At 39.7% G+C, this 22588-nt stretch overlaps 1 protein-coding gene and 1 long non-coding RNA gene across 2 annotated transcripts in view; one reads left to right on the top strand and one right to left on the bottom strand.

Annotated features, from left to right (window-relative positions):
* Positions 1-365: 365 nt before the first annotated feature.
* On the bottom strand, positions 366-2962 carry LOC105860340 (uncharacterized). Its single transcript, XR_001148986.2, has 2 exons — positions 2847-2962; positions 366-536 (listed from the first exon to the last, which is right to left on the bottom strand). It is a non-coding gene; the product is annotated as an uncharacterized LOC105860340 (long non-coding RNA).
* Positions 2963-3138: 176 nt separating this feature from the next.
* Positions 3139-22588, top strand: part of PAK1 (p21 (RAC1) activated kinase 1) — a 188600-nt gene continuing 169150 nt past the window's right edge. The window contains exon 1 of the mRNA XM_076002330.1: positions 3139-3223. The gene's annotated coding sequence lies outside the window, so the exon portion shown is untranslated. The remainder of the gene's footprint in view (positions 3224-22588) is intronic.

Raw genomic sequence — 22588 nt, 5'->3', positions numbered from 1 at the left:
AGAATGGTGATAGGTAATACCTGGTTGTTTTCTTTTCAGAAGTTTGGTAATTCTGTGATCATAAATATGCTGCAGGAACTTAACTCTTATTAATTATATCAATTAGTCTATGGGAAAATTGGTTTCATTATACATTGTTTTGCCTAAAGTTGCAGTTTCCAAGAACCTATCAATGACATTAAGTGAGGACTTACTATATACACATATCCTATGATCCATTTACTCCACTTCTAGCCTATCTCTGATTTGAGCTGCAGCTGTGGTGGACAGTTCTAACTCTCCTTATGCTGCTAGCATTTACTAGCATAGATTGGAAATCATATTAGTCTCCTATGGCTGCTGTAACAAATCATCACACGTGCAGTAGCTTAAAACAATACACATTTATTATTTTACAGTTCTGTAGTTCAGAAGTCCGAAATGAATGTCAGTTGGCTTAGATTAAGGCATCATCAGAGCTCTGTTCCTTTATGGAGGCTCCAAGGGAGAATTCATTTTCTTGCCTTTTCCATCTTCTTGAGTCTGCTTTCAAAATCCTTAGAGGGGAGAGTAAAATTCATGGGATGAGTCTCTATCTCAAAATCCTTAATTTAATCACACATGCAAAGTCTTTTTTGTCATGGAAGGTAACATATTCATAGCTCCTAGGAATTAGAATGTGAGCATTTTGAGTGACCCATTATTCTACCTACCACAGAGACCATACAAAATCAGTCTAGATTAGAATCAATTTATTAGGTTATGACCTAGAGTTAAGTAACTTAATAAGATGGAGAGGGGGACTAACAGTAATATCTATGTTAACAGGGTGTTGGAGGTTTAAAGGAGTATTTGTAAAGTGTTCAGAACAGTACTTGGCACATTAAGCACAATATGAGCATTTATTCAATACATTTTAACAACATATTGATTCCTACTATAGGTTAAACGCTGTTCTAGGTGCTAGGATATGGACAGGAATATGACTTGGTCTCAAAGAACTCGAGGAGTCAGAGATACAAATGCAGTTAATACACAGTATATATACTACATGCCACAAAAGGGATGAAAATACTATAGGATTACAGCATTGTTAAGGCTCAGGGAAACTTTAGAAATATTAGTCAAATGAATAAATGAGCATGACATTTGAGCTTGGCTTTGTAGAATGAATAAGTGTTGGCAAGTCAGATAAGGAGAGAAGGGCTTAGAGACATTTAGAATGTGTGTTAAAAGAACGTTAAGTATTAATAGTATTTCAGTGTGGCTGGAGCAAAAGATATATGGTGTGCCATGAAGCTAGAAAAGCTAGTGTAAACATTCAGGTTGTGAAGTGCCAAGTTAAGGAGTTTGGACTTTATCCTGAAAGCAATAAAATCTTTTCAGATTATATAAACAGGGAAGGACATCATCAGATTTGCGCTTTTAAAGGCTACTCTGGTGACCGGTGAGAAAAATAGATCGGATTTAAAGAGACTAATAATGGTTGCTCAAGTTGTTCAGGTGGTGGTAGTGGATGAAGAGACTGGCAAGGACTTGAGAAATATTTAAGAGAATCTACAAGACTTGGTGACCAATTTGATATGGATGTTGAGAGGAAGAATGGGATCTATGTCTAGTTTCAGGGCTTAGGGGACTGGTGAATGATTGTCTATTCACTGAGACCAGGAAGAAACATAAGAGTAGCAGTTTTGGAGGGAGGGAAATGGTAGGGAAATGATAATAGTAATAGCCAACATTCTAAAGGTGTTAATACATGTTAAATTGTAGTTGTTATTATTATGGTAAAACTGAGGCTTACAGAGACCAAGTTAAGAAGACACACGTACTACTTATTATTACTTGACAAATTATGGCTTAGAAAAGTTAAGGTCCTATTACTAACATTTGTACAGCTAGGATTTGAAGCAAGGAACTCGGATTCCAGACCCTTAGCCACTAATGCCGTCTCAGTTTTGGACATGCTGAATTTGAGGTACTCCAGGGCATCCAAGTAGTGCTGTTAGGGAGATACTGGGAGATACACAATCTGAACTCAGGGGAAAGGTCTGGGTGGAAAGTAGCCTCCATGGTAGGAGAAAAAAGTGAAAGGGAGCCCATTTTCTCCTGCCAGCTCACAATAGTTCAAATTTCTCCGTTATCATTTCTTTGTCCACCTCCCACCCTCGTTCCCACACACAAAAATCAAACAATAATAGATGTCTGGCTCTAGAATCACACGAGATCAGACAGTTTTCAAATTCATCCCTTGTCCATGAGCTAATAGATGCAGTGGTGCTTTGTAACCCGAGAAGGACCCCAGGCTGATAGCGTTAGCCTTCTTTTAAAATCTTGAGTACACCACGAGCCCTCCTAGAAATCATTCCACAACCCTCCAGGAGGAATGCCCTGTCAAAGCAGCCTGCAACCGGAGACTGCAGGCCTAGAAGAGACGCGGACGCAATGACGTCGCGTGGCAGCCCGGTGTTCCCCAGCCTTTGGCGTCACGCGCCGATGACGTCATCCCAGGCGCTCGCTCTCTCCGAGGTCTGGGTTGGACTCGTTCACTCGGGTCTGTCCAGCTCTCCCCGCCCCCTCCCACCTGCGGGAGGCGGGGCGGACAGGGCTCTGCCGGCGCCGCAGCCTCGCGGGGGAGGGGCGAGGGCAGGGGCAGCGGCAGGGGGAGGCGGAGGAGGGGGCCGGCCGCCGTGTACAATAGCTCGGCTGCGGGCGGGGAGGCGGCCCTGCCGCTGCTGCAGCTGGAGCTGAAGGTGCCGGCTGCACAGTAGACGCCCCCTCACGGCTTCCCCCACACACTCCCTCCCCCTCGCTTGCCCATCGCACCTCCTCCCTCCCAGGCTCGGCCGTCCTACACCTCGGACGCTTACCTCTTAGGCTCTTATCCCCTTTTTGCGGAGCCCCGCGCTCTCACGATCCCCCTCGAAGTCGGTCTCCGCATCGACTTCCCACCTCCTCCCTCAGAGGCCATCCGAGCGGCTCCCATCCCCGCCCCCCTCAGCCCAGCGATCTTTCTCCCGCGTTTCCTTGTTCCCTCCCGGCCCCGCTGACCGTCCCTTCCCTCACGGATGCCCCTGTCCTGAGGGGATCCCCGGCGCGAGCGGCGTGGGGGAGGCGCGGCCGGCGGCCGCAGGAGGGAGTACGTGAAGCGGCCGCTCGCGCGCACTCGGGCGCTCACTCCCGGCTGGGCCGCCGCCACCGGGTGGAGGAGGAGGAGGAGCTGAGCGGAGCAGAGCGAGCGCGGAAGGTGAGAGCCGGCCTCCCGCCCGGTACCCCTGGCGTCGCGGGCTGCCACGGGTGGGGCGCGGGGCTGAGCGGCAGGGGCAGAGGTGCGGGCTGGGGTGGGGGCTCCGGCCCATTCATCCCCGCGGCGGGGCCGGGCGCCCGGGCGGGCGGGGGCGCCAGGTAAGGTGAGGCGGGCGCCGCCCCGCGAGGCTGGCCGCTCCAGTCTGGCCAACAAAGGCCCCCAGTTCGCGCACCGGCGCGATCGCGGTTCTCAGACGCCAGGGGACTATGGGGACCTGGGAGAGGGCAGGGACGAGAGAGGGGCCTCGCTGAGGCTGGGGGCCCTGACAGGTCCTAGTCCGGGACCGACTCCCTCGCGAACTTTGCAGTCCTCCGGCGCCAACCCTGGCCTGCTACGAGGAAGCCCGGCAAAGCGGCTCCCAAGTTCATTCTGCGTGGAAAGATGACCCCGTCCAGGGTCATTTTGGGGAATCACCTTTACGGTTCAACTCCTTGAAAAACAAAGATTGGTCGTACTTGACTTGTGCAGCCCCTCCCCCATCCCAGGAATATTCCATGACTTGGGAAGTTAAAAACAAATGGGGAAAGAATTATAGTTACTTTGTGTTCATTATTCTATTTCAAAAGATGCGATTATTATATTCTTCGATATTTTGAATATTTTAACAGTAAACATTATTGGGAATGTTTTGGAAGACTGCTTGAGAAGTATTAGGTGTTCGTTGGTGGGAGCAAAGTCCTTGTTTGTTAAACCCCTTGGATAACTGTTTTACACTTTAAGTTTTGTGAACAGCGAAGAGGAGGGTTAGTACTGTGGTTACCAATAAAAATTCAAATTGATTAGTCTTACCTTTATTTTAAGAATTGTTCTTGAGGAAAATCTTTGATTTTGCCTCCTATGTTTTTGGGTTCTCTCTCAACTCTATCCAGAGAAAACAGGAGTCATCAGTACAGAGATGCCTCATCTCTCTTACCTTGTGGCTTCACCTACTTCCTGTGTCACCCTGAGCAAGTTACTTCCAGTCTTAAAAGTTCCAGAAGTTTGCCTTCATGCCGCGTAAACTGGCAGGTAGCAAGCACCTACTTAGTTTTCAAGAATCTGGTGAAAAATCCCCTTTTGCTGACATCCATCCCATTCCTCCTTTCAGACTGAACTGACTTCTTCCCAAGGCCCAGGTGGAATTTCTACTACAACACTTGTAAACCTTTTCCTATTTGGAAAATTCTAAATCAAGTGCATATGAAACCCATCCCCATTCAACAAGAAACTGACCCTTAAAAAGAGTTTTGTGGGGCCTGGCGTGGTGACTCATGCCTGTAATCCTAGCACTCACGCTGAGGCAGGAGGATCGCTTGAGGTCAGAAGTTTGAGACCAGCCTGAGCAAGAGTGAGACCCTGTCTCTACTAAAAATAGAAAGAAAATAGCTGGGCAACTAAAATAGAAAAAAAAAATTAGCCAGGCTTGGTGGCGCATGCCTGTAGTCCCAGCTACTTGGGATGCTGAGGCAGGAGGATTGCTTGAGCCCAGGAGTTTGAGGTTGCTGTGAGCTAGGCTGACTCCTCGGCACTCACTCTAGTCTGGGCAACAAAGTAAAACTCTGTCTCAATACATAATAAATAAATAAATTTAAAAAAATGATTTTGGGAACATGGACCCCGAAACATTCCCCGAAGCTTATCCATACCATTATCTATATGAGCTCATGGGTCTGCCTGGTGAATTTGTTTAGTCAGTCATTTATTTATCCAACATCACTGGAATCTGGAGAGCTTCTGTGTTTCAGATCTCCTGTTGGGGCTATGGGAATTCAGAATTTATTAAGATACTCCTTTGGCAGGGCACAGTGGCTTACGCCTGTAATCCTAGCACTCTAGGAGGCTGAGGCAGGAGGATCACTTGAGATCAGGAGTTCAAGAGCAGCCTTAGCAAGAGCGAGACCTTGTCACTACTAAAAATAGAAAAAATTAGATGGGTATGGTGGTGAATGCTTGTAGTCCCAGGCAGAAGGATCACTTGAGCCCAGGAGTTTGAGGTTGCTGTGAGCTAGGAGTCTCTGTCTCCAAAAAAAAAAAAAAAAAAGATATTCCCTGTCTTCTGAGAGCTCAAAGTCTAATGGGTGAGGTAGACAAGTAAACAATGAAGGCCTGACCTAATGTCTGGGGGACTCCAGTTGTACAGGGAGTAGTATACAATACTCGAGGCTACTGGACCTGTTTTACAAGTCTTGTGGCCAAAGTGAATCCTGCAGGGAAGGTGACCTACCTCTCATCTGTAAGAGGGTACTTAAAAAAGCTCGCTCAGTTCAATTAAGTATACGTTTACTAAGCACATGTTTTAAGGCCTTATGCTGAGCTTGAAGAAAGCAGTGCCTCAAAGGAAGGCAGTGTGCATCCAGAGGGATTTTGTAAAACAAAATCTGATCACATCAGTGTCCCCTACCCCTGACTCTTCATTGTCTAAAGATAAATTTCAGACTCCTGAATAAGAAACTCAGAGATAGACCACTGCCTGCCTTTGCAGGCTCATTTTCTATACTTCTGCCACTCTGTCTCTGCATTTGCATATGCTGTTTTCTTCCTGGGATTCCTGCCTCTTACCCCTTACCTGTGGAGATGGCCTTGTTGGACCTCTGGGTATCAGTCCCTTAATCTCTCCTCCTTACCCCCCATAAAATTAGTTACTCTTGCATCCTCTGGCTCATATACATATCATTTTTTATAGCCCTTTATAGCACTCTATTGTAATTATTTGAGGTTGTACCTATCTTTTTCCATTTGCCCATCAATTTCTTGAATCTGTTTGGTTTTAGTGCCTAGCAAAGTTCCTGGCACTGAATAAGTCTTTGAATGAATGGATGTATGAATGAAGAAGCAAGTCAAGGCCTGTGAAATAAGGTTTACCTAATCCTTTGGGTTAGAACAATTAGTTCTCAGAGTGTGGTCCCTGGACCAACAATAGCATCAGCATAATCTGCAAACTTGATAACAAATTAGTGGATCCCAACTGAGATCTACAAATGAAAAACTCTGGGCTTTTGGCCCCAAAACCTCTGCTTTAATAAGCCCTCCAAGTTATTTTGATGCTTGCTAAGTTTTGAGAAACAGTAGACTAAAAGATCTGCTCTTGATAAAACCAGAACCCTGCTAGCTTCTTCTTGCCCTTGTTTTTCTTCCATAGTGCTTAAAGCCTGACATGCCATTGTCTGTCTCTTGCCACTAGCGTGAAAGATTCCTAAGAGCAGGAAGTTTTGTCTGTTTTGTCCATTGCTTTAATCTCAGTGCCTAGGATAGTGACTGCATATAGCAGGCACTCAAATATTTGTTTAATGAGTGATATAAGATGATTTAGTCCCATTTACTGCTACATTGGGGTTTTATTCAAGACCAGTTCTCAGAATGAAGAGGAACCACACTCCAAATGCAGAGCTTAACATTTTTGGAGATTATTTTAGGTTGAGCTTTTTCCCATTCACAGATATCTTTCTCCAACCAAAGCCTTCAGAATTTTTTAGCAGAGATTTTTTGTTTGTTTTAGCCATGACCTGAAAACTTCTGTTGCAATACCCTAGGCAAGGATTGTTTCTTGGGAATTTGCAACTTGGTTTTGCAAGTCTAAATAAGTACCCTGAGTTTTGAGTCTTTTAACTTGAAACTGTCTCTTCTAGGTCTCCTGTGGTTTTCTCTAGTGATACCACCATACAAGGGCCTGTTTGACTCCACACAAAGGTTTTTTTTGTCCTTTTGAAGCTCTTAAAATGCCTTATTTCTTTCACTTTCTCATTAGCCCTAAGATACCATGCCTAGTTTTCTCCTTTCCTAACTTCCCTCTGGGAGGGTGGCTTCATTTATTTATCCATTTACTTATAAACAGTTATTGAGTCCTTCTCCACCATGTGCCACACCCTATGCTGGGGCCCCATGTTCATCCATACAGTGGTGCAGTCCAAGTCTTTAAGAAACTAAAGATAATACGATATGGTATAAGTGTTGAAATGAAGAGAGAAAGTAGAAGGACTAAAAACACTGCTTTGTGATCATAAAGGTGGGAGAAAGCCACCTTTCTAATTTTTTCCCTCAATTTAGTAATAGTTTGTCAAACAAACATCATTTTGATAGGCAGACTTCTAAAAAAATTTTTTAAGAGGTCATTGGCTTTATCAGGAAAAACTAAAACAAAAATCAAGGTAGAATCAGCAGTTGCCGATTTGAAACAATTCTCAATTCTGTTGTTGCTGCTTTTAATGAATTTTCCAAACCCCCTCCCTTCCTTTTTTTCTTTTTTTTGAGTCAGAGTCTCATACTCTTGCCCAGGCTAGAGGGCTGTGGCATCAGCTTAGCTCAGAGCAACCTCAAAGTCCTGGGCTCAGGCGATCCTACTGCCTCAGCCTCCTGAGTAGCTGGGACCACAGGCCTGTGCTGCCATGTCCGGTTAATTTTTGTATATATTTTTAGTTGGCTAATTAATTTCTTTCTATTTTTTTTTTTTTTTTTTTTTGAGACAGAGTCTCACTTTGTTGCCTAGGCTAGAGTGAGTGCCGTGGCGTCAGCCTAGCTCACAGCAACCTCAAACTCCTGGGCTCAAGTGATCCTTCTGTCTCAGCCTCCCAAGTAGCTGGGACTACAGGCATGAGCCACCATGCCCGGCTAATTTTTTTTTTTTCTATATATATTAGTTGGCCAATTAGTTTCTTTCTATTTATAGTAGAGACGGGGTCTCGCTCTTGCTCAGGCTGGTTTCGAACTCCCGACCTCGAGCAATCCACCTGCCTCGGCCTCCCAGAGAGCTAGGATTACAGGCGTGAGCCACCGCGCCCGGCCGATTTCTTTCTATTTTTAGTAGAGATGGGGTCTCACTCTTGCTCAGGCTGGTTTTGAACTCCTGACCTTGAGCGATCCTCCTGCCTTGGCCTCCCTGTATGTTAGGATTAGTGGTGTGAGCCACTATGCCTGGCCGCCCCTCTCTTTTTTAATCTTTGTAAATCATAACCAGAAAGTAGGAGAGTAATATTTTTTAAGTATAGTAAAGAGAGAAATTTAAGGTTATCAAGAGAATATACCTCACTATAATTTATTGTCTATTTTCAAAAAGCTAAAAGAAAGGACTTTCAATGTTCATGACACAAATGATAAATGTTTAAGGTGATGGATGTGCTAATTATCCTGTTTTGATATTATACATTGTTTATAAGTATCAAAATATCATTCTGTATCCTATAAATATGTATAATTATTACACGTCAACTAAAAATAAAACGGAAAAATGCATTGATTCAAAATTAATAGTTGGTACATTCAAACTTAAAAATACAAAATTTAAAAACATTCCCCCTACTCTGGTATCTGCTCCTCTAGGTCTTTTCTCTGCTCATTATTATTATTATTTTTCTGGGACAGAGTTTCATTCTGTTGCCTGGGCTAGAGTGCCATGGCATCAGCCTAGCTCACAGCAACCTGAAACTCTTGGGCTCAAGCAATCCTTCTGCCTCAGCCTCCCGAATAACTAGGACTACAGGCATGTGCCACCATGCCAGGGTAATTTTTTCTATATATTTTTGGTTGTCCAGATAATTTCTTTCTATTTTTCTTTTAGTAGAGATGGGGTCTCCTCTTGCTCAGGCTGGTCTTGAACTCCTGAGCTCAAACCATCAACCATCCTCCCACCTTGGCCTCCCAGAGTCTGCTAGGATTACAGGTGTGACCTTGCCTGGCCTCTGCCCATTATTAAAAAAAAAAGAGCATACATCTCTTTATAGATGTTATTTTAATTCCTAAGGGGTAATGTAATTGAGGTGGTGGGGGGAATGAAACCTTGGGAATGTAAGGAGACCTTAATTTAGACTCTGTTACTGCATGACCTTGTGGAAGTAATTTTTATCTCTGTGCCTTTATCCCAACTGTAAAATGGAGTAGCAACCGTTGCTATGACTAGCTTACAGGGTCATGAAGAAATTAAATAAAATATTGACTATAAAGAAATGTTTGAAAAATACAATTTGTTAGCTAGTTGTTAGGCGGTGGTAAACTTATTAACAATGGCTTAAATTATTGAATACCTGTTCTGCGGTAGGCACATCGTACCTACGCAAGATGCTTGCTAGTATCTCTATTTCATATGTAGGGAAGCTGAGACTCATATTGGTAAAGGGAATTTGTTTAAGATTTTGTTTCATGTAAGTGGCAGACCTTAATTCCATTCCATATCTGCCTGACTACAGCAGCTGTGTGTTATCTTCAGTACCCAGGCTGCTTTTAATTTTTCTGCCTAGAGGATATATGAATATTTTGCAAATAAATAACAATTACTGTGAGAGTTAAAATTTCTTTTCACTTAGTCTGCTCTTTTTTGTGTATTAGAAAGATTGGTGAAGACAGATTTATATTCGTTTACATTTATCCTTCATACATGTAGGTAAAGGAATAATGTCTTTCTTGGTGTTATTTTGTTCAGTCTTCACAACAGCCATGTGGGATAGGAATTCCCATTTTACGATTTAGGAAGTTTAGGATCATAGAAATCTTGACTTGCTCAAAGGCACATCATTAGCAAATGCCTGAATATTGGTTAAAACTACATTTTAAAATTCTAAATGTAGTACTTGACTTTTGCCACTATATAATATTGCCTTTTAAACTTGCAAACTAAACTTTGGGGCACTAGGAATATTCTTTTAGATTGCTTCCTAATCTTTTCAGCCTCTTCTACCTAAGAAAACCCTGACTGAAGTCCACAGTTTGAATTAGAAAAAAATAATTGCCAATAAAACCCTATGTCAGATGGTCATAATATTGCAGACTTAGAAGATAATACTTTACTGAAGCTGCAAGATTAGGCTTTATCCAGTACTGTATTTTGAAACCCCTGTGCCTCAATATTCATTTTCCTTTGCTCTAATAAATTTATTAACATAATATACTATATTTTTCTGCTCTTGTTTTAAGTCTTTTCTCTCATGAATAACTTACTCCTCTCTCCCAACCTTTTAGTTTTTGAGGTAGGGGAAATCATTTATGTGCTAGGATCCTCCCAAAATCCCCTTTGGAGGAAGAGTAAAGTAATAAGTCTAGAAAGAACCAGAGGTTCATTGATCCCTCATTAATATGATTTTGTGTGGTATTGATTAATTCTCTAGAATTGATCTAAGTCTTAGTTATAAAAAGTCCATTATGTTTTGGCTTTCATTCCTGGAGTCAGGGCTGGTAATTTGCATGTAGCATTGGGAAATCCACTCTTGTTTATGGGACTGCTTTCTTTTACTTTTCTACTTCCAGTCCTCTCCAATATTTCTTTCCTTTTCAGACTGTGTAGGTACCAATGGAGGCTGGCAAGAACATTTTTCTCCTTTATAGAATCTGCCTTTTGAATCTTTGGGAATGATGTCAATTGGGAATTGAATGATGTCAATGACAATGACAATATATGCATGGGTTCCACCCTCATCTGCCTGCCTATATCTTCAAGGCCCAGCTTTTCTTATTCCCTCCTTGATTCCCACAAGGCTGGAATTGATGTCTTTCTCATTTGAGCACATGTCCTCATAGTACCTTGTGTATTATTGCAATATGATCTGTCACTTTCTAGAGAAGGAGATAGGTGTAAAGGGAAGAGCACAAAATTTTAACTTACACAAAGAGCTACTTGGACACTTATTTAAATTTCCATTTCTTCATTTGGAAGAAATAATACCTAACTCAGAGTTGTGAAGATTAATAGTATATCTGAAAATGAATTATAAGATGATGAGCTATGTAGATGTTAGGTAGAATAGTGGTAATTTTATGACTACAGTTACATAGTCATTAGCACTGATTTTAGCTGTGATTTTAATTTGGCTATGCACTTGAACTATTTGTGGAGATTTATAAAAATACAGTTGCTTGGGCTCTATCTCAAGTCTACTTAATTGAAATCTCTTGGCATCTTTGTTTTTGAAGATTTATAGGTGATTCTGATGTGCAACCAAAGTTGAGAAGCACTGCCTTTTTAATGTAATATTTTGTAAAAATATCTTATGTTATATGAAAACTAATTTTTTAATGTTTTTATTGCCATTAAAGTTCATTCATTTGCTAAACACATATTAATGTTAAGTATCAGGCATTGTCATGGGCTCTGAAGAAACAGATAAATCATACCCAAACCCTACCCTTGAGTTTCTAGTTTTCTGGAGAAACAGACATGTACGTGGACAATTATACAATATTGAGACAAAAATGACACACAGAAATGTGTAGGTGCTGTGTGAACACAGAGGAAGGGCATCTACTTCACTTGAAAATAGAGGTGGACTGGCAACTCTTCTTAAAGGAAGTGATACCTAAGATGGGTTTTGAAAGATGAGCAGGGGTTAACCAAGAGCAATGTGGAGGGACCGGGAGAGAGGGGAGATGCTGGAAAGAGCACTATGAGAGTGGAAGATTTGGGAGCCTGTTTGGAAGTCCTGAGTAGTTTAGTGTGCTTAGAAGACATGGTTTAAGGTGGGGAGGTATGAGAGCAGAGAAGGAGGCAGGGCCCAGATGATGAGGGCCTTTTGTATAGTGTAGAAAGTACTTTCACTAATATTATCTCACTTTCTTTGGACAGTCTCCTGGGTTAGCTAGGACAGGTGTTGTTTTGTCTTCATTTTATAGAAGAAAACACAAAGAGGTTAACTGAATTGCTGAGACTCTACAGCACAGTTAAGATTTGAAGCCAGGTTCTTCTGACTTTTTAGCTCATGCTTCTTCTATTATACCATAACTATCTTGTACCTGTATAGTATCATAAGGATCAGGTAAGCTCCATGGATGTGTGCACAACAATTTGTAAGCTGCTAGATTGATGTTGGGTATGAGGTGGGAGATTGCCATATAGTGACCCCTAAAGGTGTTTTTAGCTCTAAGATTGTGTGGGTATTTTATAGGATTCTCCTTAATTTCTGAGATCTCTTTTTTTCCAGGAGTTGGTAACCAACATCCAGCAAGCTAAAATATTGTCAGACTCTTCCAATTTGAGTGTCTTTATGTAAGCCCCTTAGTTTGTTCTAAAAATACATTCATATTTCTTTTATTATAAAAATAATATATTTTTCCTATAGAAAATTTGGAGAACACAGAATAAAAGTTATCCAAAAAATTCATCAGAATTTTATCATAGAATGATAGCCAATAATAGCATTTCATCTATTTCTTTCTAACCTTTAAAAAAAATGAGTTTGAGGTGGTGATCTTCCTATTTTCCAGCTACCTTCTTTTCCTAATTTCATTATACTTTGGGATAAATGAGATCAGGAACAAATCAACATCATCAGCTTCATTACAGCTGACCTTTTACTGAGGACTTTTCACAGTGCCAAGCGTTTCACATTCAGTTTTTCATTTAATCCTCAAAATAATCCTATAAGAGGTACTGTTTTATATTTATTTTGCAGGAAATTTAGGAGCAGAGAACTCAAGCTGTGATTTGAAGACATTTTTATGATTACTACTGTGTAACCACAGCAAGTCACTTAACCATCCAGAGCTTCAGTTTTCCTTAGCTGTCATACAGATGTGTTGAATTTGGTGCCAATTTCCCAACTCAGATATTTTGAGTAATTCTTAATTTTCTATCCTCCTCCTCGCTGCCCTCCCTCACCCTTTCCTTTAATATGCTAGGACATGGTCCATGAGTGTTTCAATATGGAAACAATTCCCACTGGGCTACATGAGCAAAGTTTGTATTTCAGGTTGAGGGATGGGTGAAGAGGGACTTGGTATAGTTGGAGGGACTCTTGGTCCCCTGTTATCTCTGGAAAATTACTATTTTATAACATTCCCTTCCATTTAGATTACTGTCCCATTTGGAATTATCTGACCAGTCTGAGATTTTTATTTGGTATTAGGATTGGAATTATCTGAGAATTTGAGATTTTTATTTGGTATTAGGGTAGATAATTGCTTGATTAATTCAAGAAGTTATCTACATAATTTGTAAAGTAACTTTAAAAAAAGAGAGAACCGGGTGAGCAAAGTGAAAAGATCCCTAATGATAGGCTTTTGAAAGTCCAAGTTTTCTGAGCAGCCTAGAGATAATATAAATCTATGCTTTACTGTTTTCAAAACACTTTCATATACAGTCTCCTTTGATTTAATTCTATCCTTAAGGCATCATATTTTTGCAAATGAAGAGAAGTGGCTTGACCATGATTATATAGCTGGAAGGTTGCAAAATGAAATCTTTTTTATTTTTTTGAGACAGAGTCTCACTTCATTGCTCAGGCTAGCGTGAGTGCCGAGGCATCAGCCTAGCTCACAGCAACCTCAATCTCCTGGGCTCAAGCTATCCTCCTGCCTCAGCCTCCCAAGTAGCTGGGACTACAGGCATGTGCCACCATGCCCGGCTAATTTTTTCTATATATATATTAGTTGGCCAATTAATTTCTTTCTATTTTTAGTAGAGACAGGGTCTCGCTCTTGCTCAGGCTGGTTTTGAACTCCTGACCTCAAGTAATCTGCCCGCCTCTGCCTCCCAGAGTGCTAGGATTACAGGCGTGAGCCACCGGGCCCAGCCTCAAAATGGAATCTTTAATTCATATCTTGTCTCTAGATCTGGTGATATGCTCATGATTATTCAGGTGCTGCCTTGCCCTGTGGCACTTCCCTCATTTTCCCTTGAGTTTAAAAAATTCCAGGTTCCTTGGAGAATGGTAGAAGCTGGTTAAAACTTTAACTCTTTCCAAAAATTATTTTTCTACCATTGCTACTTGCCAGAAAATCGACTTAAGTTGACTACTTGGTAAAGGTTCCAGGACAGTTAGGAATGGCTGCTGAGTATATTCTTCCTTGTGGGCTTGAGTAGGAACAACACACATTTACAAACCCCATACAGATAGTACCTGCCTTATGATGGTTCAGCTTAATGATTTTTTGACTTTTTGACTTTATGATAGTGTGAAAGCAATACACATGTACTAGAAACTGTACTTGAAGTACCCATATAATCATTCACTTTCAGTACAGTATTCAGTAAATTATTTGAGATATTAAATACCTTATTATGAAATAGGCTTCGTGTTAGATGATTTTTCTTAACTGTAGGCTAATGTAAGTGCTCTGAGTATGTTTAAGGTAGGCTAAGCTAAGCTATGACGTTTGGTTGGTTAGGTGTATTAAGTGCATTTTGACTTAAGATACTTTAAACTTATGTTGGGTTTATTGAGTTATAAACCCATCATAAGTTGAGGAGCATCTGTACATCTCTATTGTGCTTCTATTAATCTATTCCTTAATTAGTCTGCAAGTATTTTTGGATTTCTTACTATGTGCCAACCATTTTACTTAGTACTGGGGATGCAATCATAAACAATACAGACATGGTCCTTGTCCTTGCTCTAATAAAGATTACATTATAGAGGGCAATACAGAGAAAAGCAAGTAGATATACAAATGAATAGTGGCAGGTTTTGATAAGTCCTACAAAAGGGATTAAGGACTAATGTAGACAATTTTTTTGGAATAATGGAAAGACTTTGAGGAGATGATGCTTTTCAACTGAGATGTACAAGATAAGTAGATTTTAGTCACACAGAAAATGGGATGAAGAGCACAACAGGTGGAAGGAACACTGTAAATCCATAAAAGCCCTGAGAGTATGTAAAAGTTTAGAGCTGTGTTGCTCAATTTGGTAGCTCTTAAGCCAATGTGGCTGTTGAGCACTTGTAATGTGGCTGATTCAAATAGAGATGTGCTATAAGTGTAAAATACATATCAGATTTGGAAGACTTCATACTGAAAAAAGGATGTAAAATAACCCATTAACCTTTTTTTTTTAATGAGGTGGTAATGGGCCCCTGGGTGACCCAGACACAGTCACCACTGTTCATTAACTTTTTATATTGATTATATGTTAAACTGTTAGTATTTTGGATATATTGGGTTAAATATATTTTAAAATTAATTTCACCTTTTTTTTCTTTAAACTTTAAAATACACCTAATAGAAAATTTAAGGTTATATATGTGGCTTGTGTTTAGGCCAGCATTTCATTTCTATTGGATAATTCTGGTTTTGCTCCACATAGAGGAACTGGAAAAAGGCTATTATGCTGTTATATAGGGAGCAAGAGTCATGGTGTTAGATGAAACTGGAGTGTCAGGAAGAGCCCTTTCAAGATGCTACCTTGTATAATATCCTAGTTAATCCTGAGAGACTGAGAGGGGATTCTTAAATTTGATTTTATAGATGACAATTGGTAATTGCCAAAGCCTCACCACCCACACTCATGCAAGAATGAGGAGATGAACCAGCACATAAGTGTCTTAGGAGTAGACTATTTCATCATCAGCTAAAACAATAAGCAAATAAATATTGATGAAGAATAAATTGATTAATCCAAGTTACCAAGTGGTTTTTTTTTTTTTTTTTTTTTTTGTAGTGAAGATTTCACAAGATACCAAGTGGTTTTGAGCCTGCCTCTCTGAATAACTGTGATAGATCTAAGTGGATCTCCTGGTCAAAAAATAATTTCTCATTAAAAAAAAATTCCTTCCGTAGGCTGACTCCTTTTGAAACTGTTTCATTTTACACTTCTTTCAACTTTTATGTATATTTAAAAATTTTGATAAAATATTGGGAAGTATGTATAGTGAGCACCCATATACCCGTTATTTATATTCTATGATGTTTTGCTTTATTTACTTTATTACATGTCTATACATCCTTCAGTATTTTGAAGCATATCAGAATAAGTTGCAGACATAAGTACACTTCACCCTTAAACACTTCAGCATTCATATCATCATTTGTTTACACAGACCATACTCATACTTGCTTTACTGTGGCATTATTTGATTAATGTCTGTCTGCCCTACTAGATCCTAAGCTCCAGAGAATCATGTCTCTTAAAGGCATGACACCTTCAAGGGAATGAGTTTTAACATGGTACCCTTTGCCTTAAAATAAAGAGTATCTTTTTTTGCTCATTGTTGTATCCTCAGTGCCTAACATGTAGTAGGCATTCAATAAATATTTTTTTTTTATTGAATGAATGAAAGTGCAGCCAGCACTTAAACTGTGGTCCATATGACTTCTTTACTAAAACCGGTTGATTTTTCTCAAGTTCAGTGAACATAAAACAGTCTTTTCAATGTCTGGTGTTGGGAGAGGAGAGGAGAGAAGAAACTTAAGAAACTTCACTTTGCTAAGTATGTAGCTGCCTAGTGCAAATACCTGTGACCTGAGTAAAGGTTGAAAATATGTCCTGATGCTATCTAAGGATATGGAAAATTCCTAAAGCTGATCATTAACTACTTTGCCATTCTGGATCTTTCTTCATTTCATTTGAGTCAAGCAATTACATGTAACTGAAAAATGGCATTGGATTGAGGCTCTTGTAGGAATATTTGCCTTCTAGGGGGTCAATTCTTTGTAGTACTCTCTAAGATTCAGTGTTTCAAAATAGGCAGTTTTCTTTTAGGTTAATATGGGTTTCTTTAAAGTGCTACACAATTCTAACATACACAATGTTACAAACTTTCTTCTGTTAAAAATAAGAGCTCTATTTCACAAACTGTTTCATAACACTATTAATAAATTTAAAATTCAGCCATTCCATCATTCTAACAAATAAACTCTTTTGTTTCCTTTTTTCATGTATAAACATACATGTTTACATAGTTGTAATCATAGTGTAGACCTAACTTTTCTGTTTGCCCCTTTTTCTTGACCTATAAACATTTCCCCATGGTACTCCTTAGTCTTCATCAGAAAATTTAAGATGATATTGCATAATTTACTTGAAACCATTATATCTATCAGTCAGTGTTCTACCAGAGAAGCAGAACCACTAGGATAATTCTTTCTCAGGGAAACCTCAGTTTTGCTCTTGAAGCCTTTCACCTGGTCGGATGAAGCCTATCCAGATTATGGAGGATAGTTTTTTTCCCCTAAAGTCAATTGTAGATGTGTTAACCACATTTTACAAAATAGCTTCAAAGCAACACCTAGATTAGTTTTGATTGGTTAACTAGGTACTATAGCCTAGCCAAATTGACCTATAAAACTAACCATCAGGTTTAGGTTTTTAGGTTTTCCTTTTCCTATTACAAATTAAACTATAATTTTGCCTATAAAACTGCATATGGCTTTCTCCTTTCAAAGATTATTTCTTTGGAATAAATTTCTATAGGTGGGATTATTGAATCAAGAGGTACAAGACCTAATGGGCTTTTGATAAGATTTAGTATTTGCAAACTGAAAATACCACCACAGCCTTTCTTTTAATGATTTCTTCAGCAATTGGTCCACTCAACTGCCTCATTTCACTTTTCCACAAACCTGGTTTTCTCTCTGTGTTTTCTAGCTCTGGAAATAGCATGATTTTCTTCATGGTTCTCTTCAGTTCTACCCTTATTCTCTCCTCCTGCTACTTTCTCCCCACCCTTCACCTCTCTCTGCACCCCATCACCCACCCTCCAGGCTTTGTCTCATATATCACAGATAAAATAGAAACTTCATATTCCTATTACTGAATCTAAGAATTTACTTGGATTTGTACTCGTTTTTGCCCTTTCCCCTTCTTTTACAATGAAAGAAGTGATTCTCTTTCTAGGAAAGGCCTACTCCTCCACGTGCTTTTAGATTCCTTCCCATGGTCTGACTCAGAAACTTCTCTGCATGGCATTTTAAAACCTTGCCTTCTACTGAGTTATGATAAGCAATATTCAAACTTCTATTTAGGCCGGGCACGGTGGCTCACGCCTGTAATCCTAGCACTCTGGGAGGCCGAGGCGGGTGGATTACTTGAGGTCAGGAGTTCAAAACCAGCCTGAGCAAGAGCGAGACCCCTATTTCTATTTATAGTCTCTACTATAAATAGAAAGAAACTAATTGGCCAACTAATATATATATATATAGAAAAAATTAGCCGGGCATGGTGGCACATGCCTGTAGTCCCAGCTACTCGGGAGGCTGAGGCAGGAGGATCACTTGAGCCCAGGAGATTGAGGTTGCTGTGAGCTAGGCTGATGCCAGGGCACTCACTTAGCCTGGGCAGCAAAGTGAGACTCTGTCTCAAAAAAAAAAAAAAAAAAAAAAAAAAAAGAAACTTCTATTTAAAGGAAAACAACTTTTCTCTTCCCCACCAAACAAAAGTCCTCCTGAAATCCCATGTCAGCCTCTGGCTAAACCCTGTCTTGCTCTCCTTCATAGTCAGTCATCTTTATTTTTTATTTATTTATTTATTTTTGAGACAGAGTCTCGCTTTGTTGCCCAGGCTAGCGTGAGTGCTGTGGCATCAGCCTAGCTCACAGCAACCTCACACTCCTGAGCTCAATCAATCCTTCTGCCTCAGCCTCCCGGGTAGCTGGGACTATAGGCATGCACCACCATGCCCGGCTAGTTTTTTCTATATATATTAGTTGGCCAATTAATTTCTTTCTATTTATAGTAGAGACGGGGTCTCGCTCTTGCTCAGGCTGGTTTTGAACTCCTGACCTTAGCAATCTGCCCGCCTCGGCCTCCCAGAGTGCTAGGATTACAGGCGTGAGCCACTGCGCCCGGCCATAGTCAGTCATCTTTAAATAGCTGTGTACACTTCTGTTTCCAGTTCCTTACCTCCTATTTACTCTGTAGCCTACTCCACTCTACTTCTGTCCCTACCACCCTATCACAACTGCTCTTGCTAAGGCCACTGATGATGCTCATGGTGAAAAATCTACTTAAAAAAAAGCAAGCAAACAAAACCACGGCTACATACATATACCCAATAATCCCTTAGTAACATCAAAATATTTGATTGTGGTTCAAATGTCATACTTTTTTTTTTTAACTGCTTGAAACAGAATCCAGATAAGTTCTATACGGAGAGATTGGTTGATGTGTTTTATGTCTCTTCTAATCTCTACATTCCCTCTCAATCCCCCTCCCACCCCTTTCAGTTTATTTGTTGAGGAAACCACATTGTCCTGTGGAGTTTCTCACTCTCTGGATTTTGCATCTCCCTGTTTAACAAATTCCTTGGTCCTCTGCATTTCTTGTAGATTAGTAGTTATATTTAGAAACTTGAGCAGATTCAAGGTTTTTGTTTTGGTTTATATGACTACCTCATAGGTGTGTTCTTTTATCAAAAGGCTCATAATGTCTGGGTGTCCTTCATCTCTTCTGACCCTCCTTTATTTCTCTGAAATGACTGTTTCAGTTTCATTAAATTTCATGTCATACTACCCTGGTACCTCAGCCTGGAATTCCCTCTTTCCTCTCTGTTGTTAAAACTTTTTATTCTTCAAGATCCAATGTGGATGCCATTTCTTTCATGTGTGCTTCCTCAGTCCTCATTTACCCATTCATGATTACAAGTTCCTAGAGGGTAGTATAATACTTAGTTATATTTTTGGCTATATCCTCAGTATCTTGAACAGTGCCTGGCCTGTAATAGGCTCTCATCAAATATTTGTTGAATGATTGAATAAAATAATTTACTTATGCACTCATCCAATAAATATTCATCAAACTTTCTTGAATTTCCATAGCACTCTCCTTACCTTTTGTACTATAATTAGATATGTAGAAAGTCATTTGTTATCCATACAGACCGATTACTTACAAAATTAGCCCCACTCAAAACATACCTCCCTGCTTACCATTAGGATCTGTACGTCACTCTGTGTGTCAGTAAGTGCTTTTCTAATGGTAGGATGATTAACATCTAACAATATGATGCAAATGGATTCTGCAGTGAAAATTGAAGAATTTTATGAAGTTGAATTAGAGTGATATTGGAGAATGGCTTGAACCACACAGATAAAAATCACTGACAAATGAGAATTAGGTGAAGTTAGACTAGTTTAAAATGAAAGGCAAAATTAATGTGGGTAATGACATAACAGGAGATTTAGAGGACAATGATTTGAGTAACAAAGGATTAAGAGAGACTCTTGGGTAAATTGGTGAAGCTTTTGAATATTTTTACAAAATTGATCTTATAAATATGTTTTGAAAGCCAAATGTGAAGTGACAGATGTTATTTAAGAATGACTTTTGTGGCAATTTTATTAAATTAAGAATTATGAAAAATTGTTTTATATTTGTCTTGATAAATTAAAGGCCCAACCAGCCATTTTAAAAAAAATTTACCAAGAAATCTTGGTCCTTTGTTAGCTAACTTTAAGTAGTATTTTTGGGTACTAGTTATCCTCACATAACAAGAATCCCCTCTGTATGTGCTAGCTCCCTCATTAGATTTAGTTTCCTGAGGTTGGGCACTGCTTTATTATATTCCTATGATGTATATAGGGATAAGATGCGAATAATAATTGAAAGGATTTGGTAAAGCTTCTTGAAAGGTACTGTTTGGTACAGAGCTTGTACAGCAGGTGTACAGTAGAGTTTGACTATTATACTTTGTTAGGTCCAAACGGAAAACCTGTCTTATTCTTCCTTTTGCCTGCTCCTGCCTAGTGTGTACTTTAATATTCAGAATCTGTTCTCTGCCTCAAAAGCTCTTGTTCTCATTGTAATTCTTCCTGGAGATTGAGATGGAAATGAGAAAGGCTTTGGGGCTGCTGCCTGGGTATTCACATTCATGAGAACTTAGAAATGCGCGGTGGGACCAAATGCCATGCCTGACCTAGCCGGCTCCAGGTCAGTCAATCATTGCTTTCCTGGCTCTCTCTTTGTTCTCTGTGCCTCTAGCCTCTCATCTGCTGGAGGATTGTGCTACAGCTGTTTATACCAATTAATGTAATGCTAATGTGCCCCTTAATGAAACTGTGGAAGCACGTGATTCCAGCCTGTGGATAAGAACCATATAGTGGCAGTCTTCAAAGTACCTTTTCACATTGTTTCTGAAACCATGGAAACAGAGGTTGAACATGACCTTAGCCTTGGGAATCCAATCGCTCATTTTATGGAATAAGGAAAAAGAAAAAACCCAAAACAAAAACCTCAGCGATGATAAAGCTCATGCCAAATTAATAATTCCAAGCTTCACATTTCAACAAAGCTCTATATCATGTATTAATAAACATAATTTTATCCTCTCTCTGTATTGTATAGAAGTTAACCTCCTCTACTGACCTAACTTTGAATCCTGTGGCCCTACCATTTCCTATGTGACCTGGGGGGAGTAGTTTTAATTAATCTCTAGTTTTAGGTTTCTTATCCTTTAAATGGTACTAATAATAGTACCTACTTCATTAGGTTTGTTATTAAGATTACATGAGGTAATAGTTGTAAAACACTTTGCAAAGGCCTCAACAAATGTTGACTATCGTTATCATTAAGGGGTAGAAAAGGTAAAATGATCCTATTTAATTTATAGTCCTGTTGTTGAAACCTTTGTTCCTAATTCTCTTTCAATTAGAATCTAAGCCTTGTGAAAAAAAGACCCTTATCTGCTTGCTTCCCTGTGCCCTTAGCACCTAGACTAATTTTTAGCACATGGTAGATAGAAGCTTGCTAAATATTTGGTGAATTAATGAATTCCCCTGGGGAAATTTTCTCTAAATAACATCTAGGTTTAGATACTCCAGTGACTTGCATCTCTTTTTCTTTACAGTTGTTTATATGAATTTGCACTTTCTAAAAATAGTTTTTGTGTTGTATCCTTGATCTTTTCAGGTGTCTTTGTTTCTTTCCACATTGTAAATTTTCAAAAGTGGCATCTCTGTTACAGGAATCTCCCTTATAACTCCTAGTATAGTATTTTTTGTACACAGTTATTAGTACTTAGTAATTACTGACAACTAAGTATAAAAATAATTTATTTTCAACATTAATTTATTGAGTAAAAACTAGTATGTGCAGCATCATCATTCCCAAATCTCAGAAGTTGTGAATTTCAGCCTGAGCAACATAGTGAAAACCTGTCTCTACAAAAAAAAAAAAAGAAAAAAGAAAAAGAAATATTAGCCGGGTGTGGTGGTGCTGGCTTGCAATCCCAGCTACTTGGGACACTGAGGCAAGAGGATCACTTGAGCCCAGGAGTTTGAGTTGCAGTGAGCTATGCTTGCGCCACTGCACTGTAGCTCGGGCAATAGAGCCAGACCCTGTCTCAGAAAAAAAAAAAGTTGTGAATTTGTAGGTGCAGTCCTTGGTGACAAGAGGGACCTAATTACCTTTATGAATGTTCTTTACACTTGAAGTACCTCTCTCTTTCCTCTCTGTCCCTTTCTGCAGGTGACATACTGTTAATTCTTTAGGGCTCAGTCCCCTCTGTCAAGTCTCTTTTCTTCCTTTCCTCTGTGATTCTTCTTTATGTACATTCTGTAAATCTCTTTATGGAGAAAGTAGGTAACTTTTGCAAATGGGCTGATTTGAGGGAGGACATTCCACACTGAGGGAAGAGTTGAAGCAAAGACATGGAAGGAAAGGGCCAGGTATTATGAGAATATGATAGTAAATATTATGTGT

Source organism: Microcebus murinus, chromosome 4, assembly GCF_040939455.1.
Source record: "Microcebus murinus isolate Inina chromosome 4, M.murinus_Inina_mat1.0, whole genome shotgun sequence".
Classification (NCBI taxonomy): Eukaryota; Metazoa; Chordata; class Mammalia; order Primates; family Cheirogaleidae; genus Microcebus; species Microcebus murinus.
This window is presented reverse-complemented; position numbering and strand designations above follow the sequence as displayed.